At 37.2% G+C, this 11,996-nt stretch overlaps 1 non-coding gene across 1 annotated transcript; it reads right to left on the bottom strand.

Moving 5' to 3' along the window:
• Positions 1 to 243: 243 nt before the first annotated feature.
• Positions 244 to 350, bottom strand: LOC121214104 (small nucleolar RNA R71). Its single transcript, XR_005909691.1, has one exon. It is a non-coding gene; the product is annotated as a small nucleolar RNA R71 (small nucleolar RNA).
• Between the last annotated feature and the right edge of the window lie 11,646 nt (positions 351 to 11,996).

The raw sequence follows: 11,996 nt of genomic DNA on the forward strand, positions 1-11,996 counted from the left end.
CTGCAGTTTAGGGGCATTATGACTGAGGACCCTAATTAGCATTTAAAATGGTTTCTCCAACTCTGTGATACTTTTAAATATAATGGGGTCACTGATTACGCTATTTGTCTTCGGTTGTTCCCCTTTTCCTTGATTGATAATGCCTTTTCTTGGTTAGACTCGTAGGCACCAAGCTCTATCACAACATGGGATGAACTCACAGGAAAGTTCTTACAGAAGTTCTTCCTGATTAGCAAAGCAGATCAACTAAGAAGAGAGATTGTTGTTTTTACACATATGGAGGGAGAAAGTTTCTATGAGGCATGGGAACGTTTCAAAATATTGATTCAAAAATGCCCACACCATAGATTTCTTGAGTGGATGCAACAACAGGTATTTTATAATGGGTTGGATGCAAATGCACAATCTGGATTAGACGGAGCAACAGGATGAGCCTTTATGAAAAGAACATATGAGGATTCGTACGAAATCATTGAGAACATAGCACTAATCTCCTGTCAATGGAAAATTGAATGATTCACATATGGCTAGAAACCTGCAATGGTAAAAGCTATCCAAGAAGATGACAAGTATCAACAGTTAGTGTATAGACTCAACCATATCGAATGTGCTTCTACACTGTCTATGCATGGGGGAAACAAACCGCTCTTCCATTATATCAACAATCCTACTGAGGATGTAAATTACATCAAAAATAGGGGTGGAAACCCTTATTTGAATACATACAATCCTGACTGGAGAGATCACCCAAACCTAAGATGAGGAGGGACCAAGGAGCAAGTAATAATTTAAATCAGGCAAAAAACACTAATTACCAACCTCCTTATTTGCAGAAACCCCAGGATAGGGCCAACCCAAGTGACCATACTGTATGTGGTCAACGTTTGGATAGAATTGAGGGAGAGATGTAGTCAATGAGAACTGATGTCAAGTAGGTGCAGTTTGAGTGCACCAACTCTACAAGAACATTGACTAAGCTTGAGGATCAAATGAGCCAATTGATGAGCATGATGGGCAATATGAAAAGACAAATTGGCATAGGTCTTTCTAGTAATACAGAAGACAATCCATAGAGGGAAGGTAAGGAGCATGTGAAGGCGATAACAGTTTAATTGAGTAAAGTACTGAGTATCCCAGAAAACCCTACTCCGGAGGGAGTTAAGGAGAATAAAGGCCAGAAGAGGTAAAGACAGCATCGGCTGAACCAGAAAAAGAAACACCTAAAGATCCTGAAATCACAAAGATTCCATTCCCTTCGAGACTTGAAGAAAAACAAGAGGGATAAGGATAAATGTGTAAGTTTCTTAAACCCATTTAAAACATTAAATGTTAATCTACCTTTAATTGAGTTAATTGAGAAGGTTTGCAAGTATGCTATGTTTTTAAAGGAAAGAATGGCGAGGCGTAAGAATATTAAGGTAGGCAAAAAAGTTAACTCAAGTGCTTTTTGTAATGTGATTATTTCGAGACACGTACCTCAAAAACTGAAAGACCCGAGGAGCTTTACTATTCCCATAGATATAGAAAACATCTATTTAAATAGACCTCTATGTGATTTAGTAGCTAGTATTAATTTAATGCCTCTATCAATTTTTGAAAAACTCGAGCTAGGGGATCTTAGAACTACTCAAATAACATTACAGTTGGCTGACAGGTCTTTAGTAAGGTAGGCAAAAAAGTTAACTCAAGTGCTTCTTGTAATGTGATTATTTCGAGACAGGTACCTCGAAAACTGAAAGACCCGAGGAGCTTTACTATTCCCATAGATATAGAAAACATCTATTTAAATAGACCTCTATGTGATTTAGTAGCTAGTATTAATTTAATGCCTCTATCAATTTTTGAAAAACTCGAGCTAGGGGATCTTAGAACTACTCAAACAACATTACAGTTGGCTGACAGGTCTTTAGTACATCTGAAAGGGGTATTAGAATATGCGTTAGCCAAAGTGCGAAATTGTAACACCCTATACCCGGCCCGATCGCCGAGCTCGAGAATTAGATGCTAGACCACCATCTCCCACTAGTATTAATCACAAAGCGTCACATTATTACACATGAATCATTTTTTTCCTTTTAATATAATAACTTTCACATGGAACATAAGTTATTCACATTCTAAGGAAGTTGAATCATGCTAAACATTCATTGAATAATCATAAAATAAGTACTAAACAGGCATTAGGACCACTTAGCAAAAATTCCCAAAACTGTTATGTAAGTATCGATATTGGTAGAATGGTATAAATAATTCTATCAAGTGGTATCAATAACACTTGGAAAATTGATACCAAATTAATTTACCATTTCTTGTATTAAAAATCTAACTTTAAGAAAATATCAGTACCACTAAAAAAGTATCGATAGTTTTACCCCTGGTATCGACACTCATGGCAAAATATCGATACCAACTAGTGAAACTGACTTCCTACACTTCAAAAATTAGAGGTATCATTTTTAAAACCCAAATATTGATACCTCGGTTCCAGACCCTAAAAACATAACATATATCATCACATAGATCATTCCAGACTAGTTCAAAACATCATGCATCAATTGTCTCATAAAATAAACACCAAAATGTTTCAAATAACAGTCTCAAACATCATATTTGAATTCCACAAAGTTTTTAAGAACAATAGGCATGCAAACAACTAAAAATCATAGCGAAACCAATGCAAAGCCTACCACATTGCCTTTTATTGCCAAAACTCAAATAAATAAGATAACACCTACTAATAGCAACTAAAATTATGGCTTGGATCACCTCTCGAGACCACACCATTCACATCGACATTACTTATTTGCAATGGTTAATAAGGAGTTGGTGAGCTTAAGAAGCTCAGTGAATGTTCAGAATAACCAATGTGTAAACAAGACGTTATGCAACAGTGAACCAGGCATATATCATATCCATAATATCTCTAACTCTAATATCATATTTCACACATTTAAGCATCTTTCGTAAATTATTTTACACAATAATCAGATGAATGTTTAATCATATAACACAACATATATAAATCACATTTAATCACATTCAGTCACATTTTATGATAGTTTGGCTCTTGAGATTATGAAACATAATGTGAACTCTGTCACCACACGTTAGATACACGGATCTCAACCACACCAAAATGACTCATAGAGTCGAACATGTCCCATAAATGAAACATATAAATAAAACTCTTTAACACACCAACACACATATCCCGGTGAATGGAGCTTAGCTCACATTCCCTTATCTCTCTAAAAACTATCCTTGGGCCTTAACGCCCCAAAAATCACATCACAAAGGTGAGTACTCGCAATCCTATGGCATGCCAATTATATTCAATGGTCACATAAAATCACAAGGCCAAACTATTCACATTATTATTGTCACATTCCATATATTTTTATTAAAATGTGCACAAGAATGAGAATAAGGGAATGTGTAGTCTAGTGGTTTAGAGACTTCTTAGCTATCCTAGGGGTCCAAGGTTCAAGTCCTAATTTTCACACTGTTCTATTTAATTTTTTTTACAATTTTTCCATGTGAATTAAGTGCTTGCTGTCCATCCACCTTAGTTGCCTAAAATAAGTCGATTCCCTTCCCCTTTTATGAGTCAAACTTGCTTTAAGTTGGGAAACATGATCCCCTTTACGCTCTATGTTCCCTCTCATTCGTTTCACTTCATTCTTGCCTATTTGCTATGATTCATTGAACCTGGTCATAGTTGACCAAGTTTAAAACACCCATTGTCGTCCCTACCTCCCTCATTCTCTTATATTCTCATTTGTTTTTCATTTTATTTCACCTCCATTTTCTCTCCACTTTAAAAAGAACCACCACCCCTTTTCTTTAACTTTTATTTTTCTACCACCACAACCGAACCTTGTGCCACCATAAAGTGTCCTTTTAGCCACCATTAGCACCGCACCTTTTCGTTCCTCCTCCCTTCTACCATCACACGTTGTTGTGATGGCCGCCGCAAGTCACTTTGGATCATTTTTCCCTCTCCATCTTATTTTCTTTTCTTACTCCTTTCACCACCTCTTCTTCATTGAAACCCCATAGCCCCCACCACCGTCAAACCGCCACTCCACCGTTATTGGATCGTTGTCGAGCTACCGTCGTTGATGACCAAAACTCTTCCTTTTTCCTCTTTTTTCTTTTGCTTATTCTTTTAGTGATTAAAACTCACATTTTCTCTTCACTCTATCAATTATTTTAGATCACTCAAATCTTCGATCTCATTCCTTTCTCAATTTTTCTACCATTTCGTGTTGAATCAAGTGTAAGTGTGGTTATTTGGATCGTAAATCCTTCACTTAAAGATCTCATAACTTGGTTGAATGGTATAGTGCTATAGTGTTAACGTAATATGTTATTATTTAATTAGTATCGTACTAATATGATTTCATATCAAATTTTGAAGGGTCGAACGATAATAAAAGGGGAAATCCTTAACTTTGCAATTGAAAATCCTTTTTTTGATAGTCCTAAATCGTGGGGTAAATGTTGAGGAGACTTTTAATAGTCATCATTTGAAGTGATGAGGAATCTTAATTCGGAAAAATTATTTTGTGTTAGATTATCTTGTGAGATAGATCGAGTGAAATCACTATTAAGGATTGTGGCAATCGGATCTACAATATAATGTGTGGGATCTAAATCTTTAATTTGAGTATGATATGTCTCTTTCATTTTTAATAATATTCTAAGAAATAATTATTTGAGAGTACACTAAGTACTCAAAGCGGAGTTGAAAAACTCATCAAAAGGAAATCCAAGTAAGTGATCTTAAATTACGAGTTCATAAAAACTATGATTTGTGATGTGTTGATTTATGTGATGATAACATGTGTGTAAATCTCATCGCTTAATTCTTATGTGATGATTTAAATACGTGTTATGTATAAGTGTGTGATGAGATCCATGATTTAATATGAAAAATATATTAATGCATGCCAAAGTGAATAAAAAGCAAATATTATGTGATATATGAAAATTCGAGCATGTTTACATGAAAATGTGTAAAATTGAGAAATATGCGTTATGTTTGACTATGAGCATGATTACGTGAAAAATGTGAAAAATAATTATATGTGTTAAAATTGAAAATGGCCATATCACATGCGTAGGTTGGGTCTTGTGAAAGGTGGAAGTTACGTGGTAGTTTATCTGTGATTATGTGGCCATTTTCGGTAATTATGTGGTGGTTTGTCCACAAATGGTGTGTTATTAGATGGATGGGTTCTTGGGAACTCGATATTGGTGTGTAGCGGAGATGGGTAGGAAATTCTTGAAAATGTGCATTGTTACATAAACATGCCTTGATATATTCATATATGTGTATCTGTGATGATCTGAGATTTCTACGAATATGATATATATATTGAAATGGATGTGTTTATTTAATGTGTTGTTATATATGTTACAATAGTTTGATGATCTCAAACTGGGCTTGTAAGCTCACCCATCTTATGTGTATGTTTAAGGTAATTCTCATAATTAGGACTCGGATGTGGATTTTCGGTGATGCTCTCGGATTTGAACTTTTTAATAAATTATGGATTTTATATAAATTTTTATGGATTTTTTATGGACTTTGATTTGGGTTTGTTTTAATAACTTTTTGGGACTTTATTTTAAATTGTTGACTATTGCATAAGGATTTTCCTTTATGATATTATTGGAATTATTGTATGGATAACTTATTTTGGAGTTTAGTTTTAAATGATCATTAAATTGTATGGATATTATTGGATTTTGGATTTTCCTTTATGATATTATTGGAATTGTTGCATAAGTTATAACACAAGCATTTTAATAAAAAGGAATAAATAAGTTGTATTGAAAAAAACTTGATATTTTCAAAATGACATGTTTCAAAGACAAATGGATTTTTTTTATGCAAATGTTTTGGCCATCTTCATGGCCCATGTAATTGCTCAGATTGGTTCGTAACGTCTAGGCTAGATTTGAGGGTTTACATTTAGTGGTATTAAAGCCTGGTTTAAAACTCAGACCATGGAAAAATGTTTTCAAGAAACTTGATACATTATAGAAAGGGTGTTTTGAGAAAAACATGTCATATATTATAAATTTTGAGACTCTCGAAGCTGATCCAAGGTAAGTGTTCTTTATATGCGAAACTATAGATTGAGACAAACTCTAAGCCATGAAAATAATAAATGGTGAGACTTGCATAGATCAATAAACATGAAACTTTGATTGAAAACATTCAAGTGATATTGATAAAAACTTAACTCTATTGACAGCAATCATAAAATTTAAAATGAGAACTCGCAGAATTAGAACTAGAGGAACGGGAGCTCGCGAAGAGCCAGATTAGGGAACCCAAGTCGAGTCATTCGTATTCGAAGTGTGAACCTCTAAGCCTGCAGTAAAAAATGTGGAATGCTTGCCCACTATTGAGGAGAGTTAGCAAGAGCCTGTGAACGAGGTTGTATCGCAGACCATGTTATGCGCATTGAAATGAGTGGCGGGTGCCCAAACTAGAGCTAACAATTATGGCACCATTGCTAAGAGGTTCCGTTCGAGTAAGACTAAGTTGTTTAGGGGCGTTGCTGGGATGACCCTTACCATAGCCGAATACTAGTTGGAGGCTACAGAGAGGATTTTAGACGATATGGAGTGCACCCTTAAACAAAAGCTTAAGGGGATTGTGTCACTGTTATGAGATGAGACCTATCGCTGGTGGTAGGCCATTGTAAGAGGTACCCAAGCCAATCGGTAGACATGGAAATACTTTCTAGAGGTCTTTCAGAAGAAATATGTAGGCATGAGGTATGTAGAGGCCAGAAGGCTGGAATTTATTGAGCTCAGATAGGGGGATATGTCCGTGGCTGATTACGAGGCTGAGTTTCTAAGGCTTAACCATTATGCTCTGGGTATGATAGTAGATGAGCAGGATAAATGCACCCGGTTTGAGTTTGGGCTAAGATTTAACTTGATGATGCAAGTAGCTTTGCTTCAAGAGAGGGTCTTCGAAGCTTTGGTGGAGAAGACTTAGATTTGTGAGTAGGTCAGGCACATTGACCGCAAACGAAAGGAGCAAGCAAGAGTTACTGTAAAGAGAGATTTTGATCCTAGTGGGCAAACTTAGGGCCTGGTTAAATGAGCTTGAGATGATCGACCCTACCAAAACTTTTTTGCAATGGGAGATAGAGACTTGAATTGTGCCACTTGTGGCAAGAGACATCTGGGTGAGTGTTGGCGAGGCATGGGTGCATGCCTAAAATATGGATGATTGAATCATAAGATCCAAGATTATCCTCAACAGAATGAGCAAACGCAATCACAAGGTCAGAATCATGCACCAAATCAGAGAGTTGGTCAACAACCACATCGAGCTCAGGGTTGGAATATAGGCGGTAATGTTGGACAGAGACAGCGAGCACCAAGTCAAAGTGCTAACCGAGTTGATGCAAGGCAACCAACACTTGTGTATGCGGCTAAAGATCGGGACAATCGTGATGCAATAGATGTGATAGTAAGTACCTTTACTGTTAATGTTATTCCTTACTTTACATTGATAGATAATGGCTCTACCCATTCATATGTATCATGTGTGATGGCTAAAAAACTGGATATTCGGGTAGAGGAAACTGTTAGGGAAGCTATCATTCTTAGTCCCTTAGGACAGTTTGTGCAAGTAAATAAGATTGATAAGGGATGTCCGTTGCTAGTCCAAGGTGAAGTATTTCCTGTCGACCTAATGAAACTACCTTTTGGAGAGTTTGAGCTCATTTTGGGAATAGACTGGCTGAGTAAGCATCGAGTTATCCTCGATTGTGATAATAAATGAGTTACACTGATGACTTTTGTCGGGAATGAGATAATCATGGTTGGGGAACATCAAAATTATCTATCTAATGTGATCTCTACTTTAGTGGCAGAGAAATTGGTTCGTAAAGGATGCAACACTTATCTTGCGTACATTTTGGATACGAATGTAATGGTATAGCATTGCAAAATATTCGTGTGGTGAAAGAGTTTCCTGACATCTTTCCTAAGGTGCTGTGCGATTTACCTCCAGAGTGTGAGGTTGAGTTTGGAATTGAGTTGCTGCCTAGGATAGCACCAGTGTCCATTGCAGCCTACCACATGGCACCTAGGGATCTCAAGGCATAGTTACAAGAGTTCCTTGATCGAGGTTTTATAAGGCTAACTGTGTTGCCGTAGGGAGCTCCGGTACTTTTTGTGAAAAAGATGGATGGGCCTATAAGGATGTGCATTGATTATCGTCAACTGAATAAGCTGACTATGAAAAATAAGTACCCATTGCTGAGGATCGATGACATATTTGATCAATTTCAAGGTGCTACGATTTTCTATAAGATCGATCTGAGGTCAAGATACTATCAATTGTAAGTGAAGGAAGTTGATGTGTCAAAGACTACTTTCAGGACTCAGTATGGGCACTACAAGTTTTTAGTGATGCCCTTAGGTCTTACGAATGCTCTCACTACTTTCATAGACCTAATGAATAGAGTATTTTAGCTCTATCTCGATCAGTTTGTCGTAATCTTCATTGCTGACATCCTGAGTTACTCCAAGTCTAAGTTGGAGCATGAGGAACACTTAAGATTATTTCTTCAAACCTTACGTGAGAAGCAACTATATGCAAAGCTTAGGAAGTTCGAGCTTTGGCTTTAAAAGGTGATGTTTTTGGGGCATGTGGTATCTACTGAGGGTATTTGTATGGATCCGAAGAAAATCGAGGCTATCTTGGATTGGAAGCAACCCAAGAATGTTAGAGAGATTCAGAGTATTCTCGAACTTGCTAGCTATTATCAGAGGTTTGTTGAGGGATTCTCATTTATCGCGCCTCTAATGACTAAGTTATTGAGAAAGACTGCACCGTTTAAGTAGACTGATGAGCAACAAGTTAGTTTCGAGAAGCTTAAGGCAGTTCTGACTCAAGCACCCTTGTTGATCCAACCCAAGTCTGGGAAAGATTATGTGGTCTACAGTGATGCTTTTTATTCAAGTCTTGGTTGTGTGCTGATGCAAGATAGAAAATTTGTGGCATATGCTTCAAGACAACTCAAACCACATAAGTGCAATTATCCGACACATGATCTGGAGTTGGTTGTTGTAGTTTTCACTCTAAAAATATTGAGGCACTATCTTTATAGGGAGAAATGTGTCATCTATATGGATCATAAGAATATTAAGCATCTCCTCACCCAGAAGGAGTTGAATTTAAGATAGAGACAGTGGATCGAACTTTTGAAAGAATGTGATTGTACTATTGGGTACCATCCGGGTAAGGCTAATGTGGTGACAGATGCATTGAGTAGGAAGTCTATGTCTGAGTTGAGCACAATGGTTACTAGATTGAGTTTATCTAATAAAGGTGGCATACTTGCGGAATTACAGGTGTGACCAACCTTGATTGACGTTAAGTTGAAATAGACTTTCGATTCGTCTTTAGAGCCTCATGTGAAACTTGTTGAAGAGGGTAAAACTTTAGGTTCTGCTTTTAACTTTGATAGAGTTCTATGTTATCATGGGAGATTCTATGTACCTTTCGATTCTAAGTTGAGGCAGTCCATACTTCGGGAAGCTCATAGCATCCCTTACACTATACATCCTGGAGGTAGAAAGATGTATCAGGATCTTCGTGAGCAGTATTGGTGGCTAGGACTTTAGTGTGATGTGACAGACTTTGTGGCAAGATGCTTGACTTGCCAACAAGTCAAGGCTAAACACCAATTTCCTTCTGGTTTGCTTCAGCCTATTCAAGTCCCTCAGTGGAAATGAGAACATATCATAATGGATTTTGTTAGTGGGCTACCTTTGACGCTATCAAAGAAAGACTCCATCTGGGTAATAGTTGGTCGATTGACAAAGTCTGCTCATTTTTTGCTAGTGCACACCGATTATTCATTGTAGAGGTTGGCTAGATTATATATCACTGAAATTGTGACACTTCATGGGGTAACAGTGTCTATCATATCGAATCGGGATCCTCGTTTCACGTCACAATTTTTATAAGTCTTCATGAGGCCTTTGGTACGAGATTCAATTTTAGTATAGCTTACCATCTGTAGTTTGCTGGACAGTCTGAGAGGGTTATCCAAATTCTCGAGGACATGTTGCGAGGTTGTGTGATTGATTTCTGGGGTAATTGGGTGGAACATCTACCATTTGCAGGGTTTGCATATAATAACAATTTCTAGACGAGCATTCAAATGGCTCTATATGTGGCACTTTATGGGCGCAAGTGCAGGACACCTTTGTGTTGGATAGGTTTGGGAGAAAAGAAAGTGTTAGGACCAAATCTTGTACAATAGATTGAGAACAATGTGAATATTATTCGGGATCGGTTTAGAGCCGTATCAGATCAACAAAATTCTTATTCCAACTTGATCTGGAAAGATATTGAGTTCGGTGTTGGTGACTGAGTTTTTCTTAAGGTTTCACCTTGGAAGAAAGTGCTGAGATTTGGCCTCAATGGAAAATTAAGTTTGAGGTTCATTGGACCCTATCGCACCGTCAAAAGAGTCAGACCAGTGGCATATCAGTTGGAGTTACCTCTAGAATTGGATCGCATTCATGATGTTTTCCATGTATATATGTTGCGACAATATCAATTCGACCCTTTTCATGTGATCCTAGTTGAAGATATTAAGCTTCATCATGATTTGACTTTTGATGAAGAACCAGTGCAAATTATCGATTGAGATGTCAAAGTGTTGAGAAGGAAGCGAGTTTCACTTATAAAAGTTTTGTGTAGGACCACGGTTCTAGCGAAGCTACCTGGGAGTGGGAAGATGCGATACGACAACAATATCCTCACCTTTTTCCATTAGGTAAATTTCAAGGACGAATTTTTTAAGGAGGGTAAAGTTGTCACATCCCATATATTTTTATTAAAATGTGCACAAGAATGGGAATAAAGGAATATATAGTCTAGTCGTTTAGAGACTTCTTAGCAATCTAAGTGGCCCAAGGGTCAAGTCCTAATGTTTACACTCATCTAGTTAATTTTTTTTACAATTTTTCCATGTGACTTAAGTGCTTGCTGTCCACCCCCTTTAGTTGCCTCAAATAACTTGATTCCCTTCCCCTTTTATGAGTCAAACTTACCTTAAGTTGGGAAACATGATCCGCTTTATGATCATATGTTCCCTCTCTTTCCTTTCTCTTCATTTTTGCCTATTCGCTATGATTCAATGAACCTGGTCATAGTTGACCAAGTTAACCACACCCATTGTTGTCCCTACCTCCCTCATTCTCCAATATTTGTTTTTTCATTTTCTTTCACCTCTATTTTCTCTCTAATTGAAAAAGAACCACTGCCCATTTTCTTTAAATTTTATTTTTCTACCACCACAACTGACCCTTATGCCACCATCAAGTGTCCTTTTAGCCACCATTAGTACTGCACTTAATTGCTCATCTTCCCTTCTACCGCCATGACTATCGTCGCGACCCACAGTGGATCTTTTTTCATTCTCCATATTATTTTCTTTCCATACTCCTTTCGCCCCCTCTTCTTCACCACAACCCCGTAGCCCTCCACCATCGTTGGACTGCCACTCCACCATCATTGAATCGCCATCAACTCGCCGCCATTGCCACCACCGAACTACCGTCACCACCACTAGTGACCAAAATTCTTCCTTTTTTTCCTCTTTCTTTTACCGATTCTTTAAGTGATTAAAACTTAGATTTTCTCTTCACTTTATTAATTATTTTAGATCACTCAAATCTTTGATCTCATTCCTTCCTCGATTATTCGATTATTCCGTGTTGAATCAAGTGGAAGTATGATTATTTGGATTGAAAATCCTTCACTTAGAGATCCCATACCTTGGCCGAATGGTATAGTGCCATAGTCTTAACATGATATTTTATTATTTAATTAGTATCGTACTAATATAATTTCATATCAAATTTTGAAGGGTCAAACGATAGTAAAATGGGAGACCCCTAACTTCGCAATTGGAAATCCTTCCTTCGATAGTCCTAGATCG

The sequence above is a fragment of the Gossypium hirsutum genome, chromosome D01, assembly GCF_007990345.1.
Source record: "Gossypium hirsutum isolate 1008001.06 chromosome D01, Gossypium_hirsutum_v2.1, whole genome shotgun sequence".
NCBI lineage: Eukaryota > Viridiplantae > Streptophyta > Magnoliopsida > Malvales > Malvaceae > Gossypium > Gossypium hirsutum.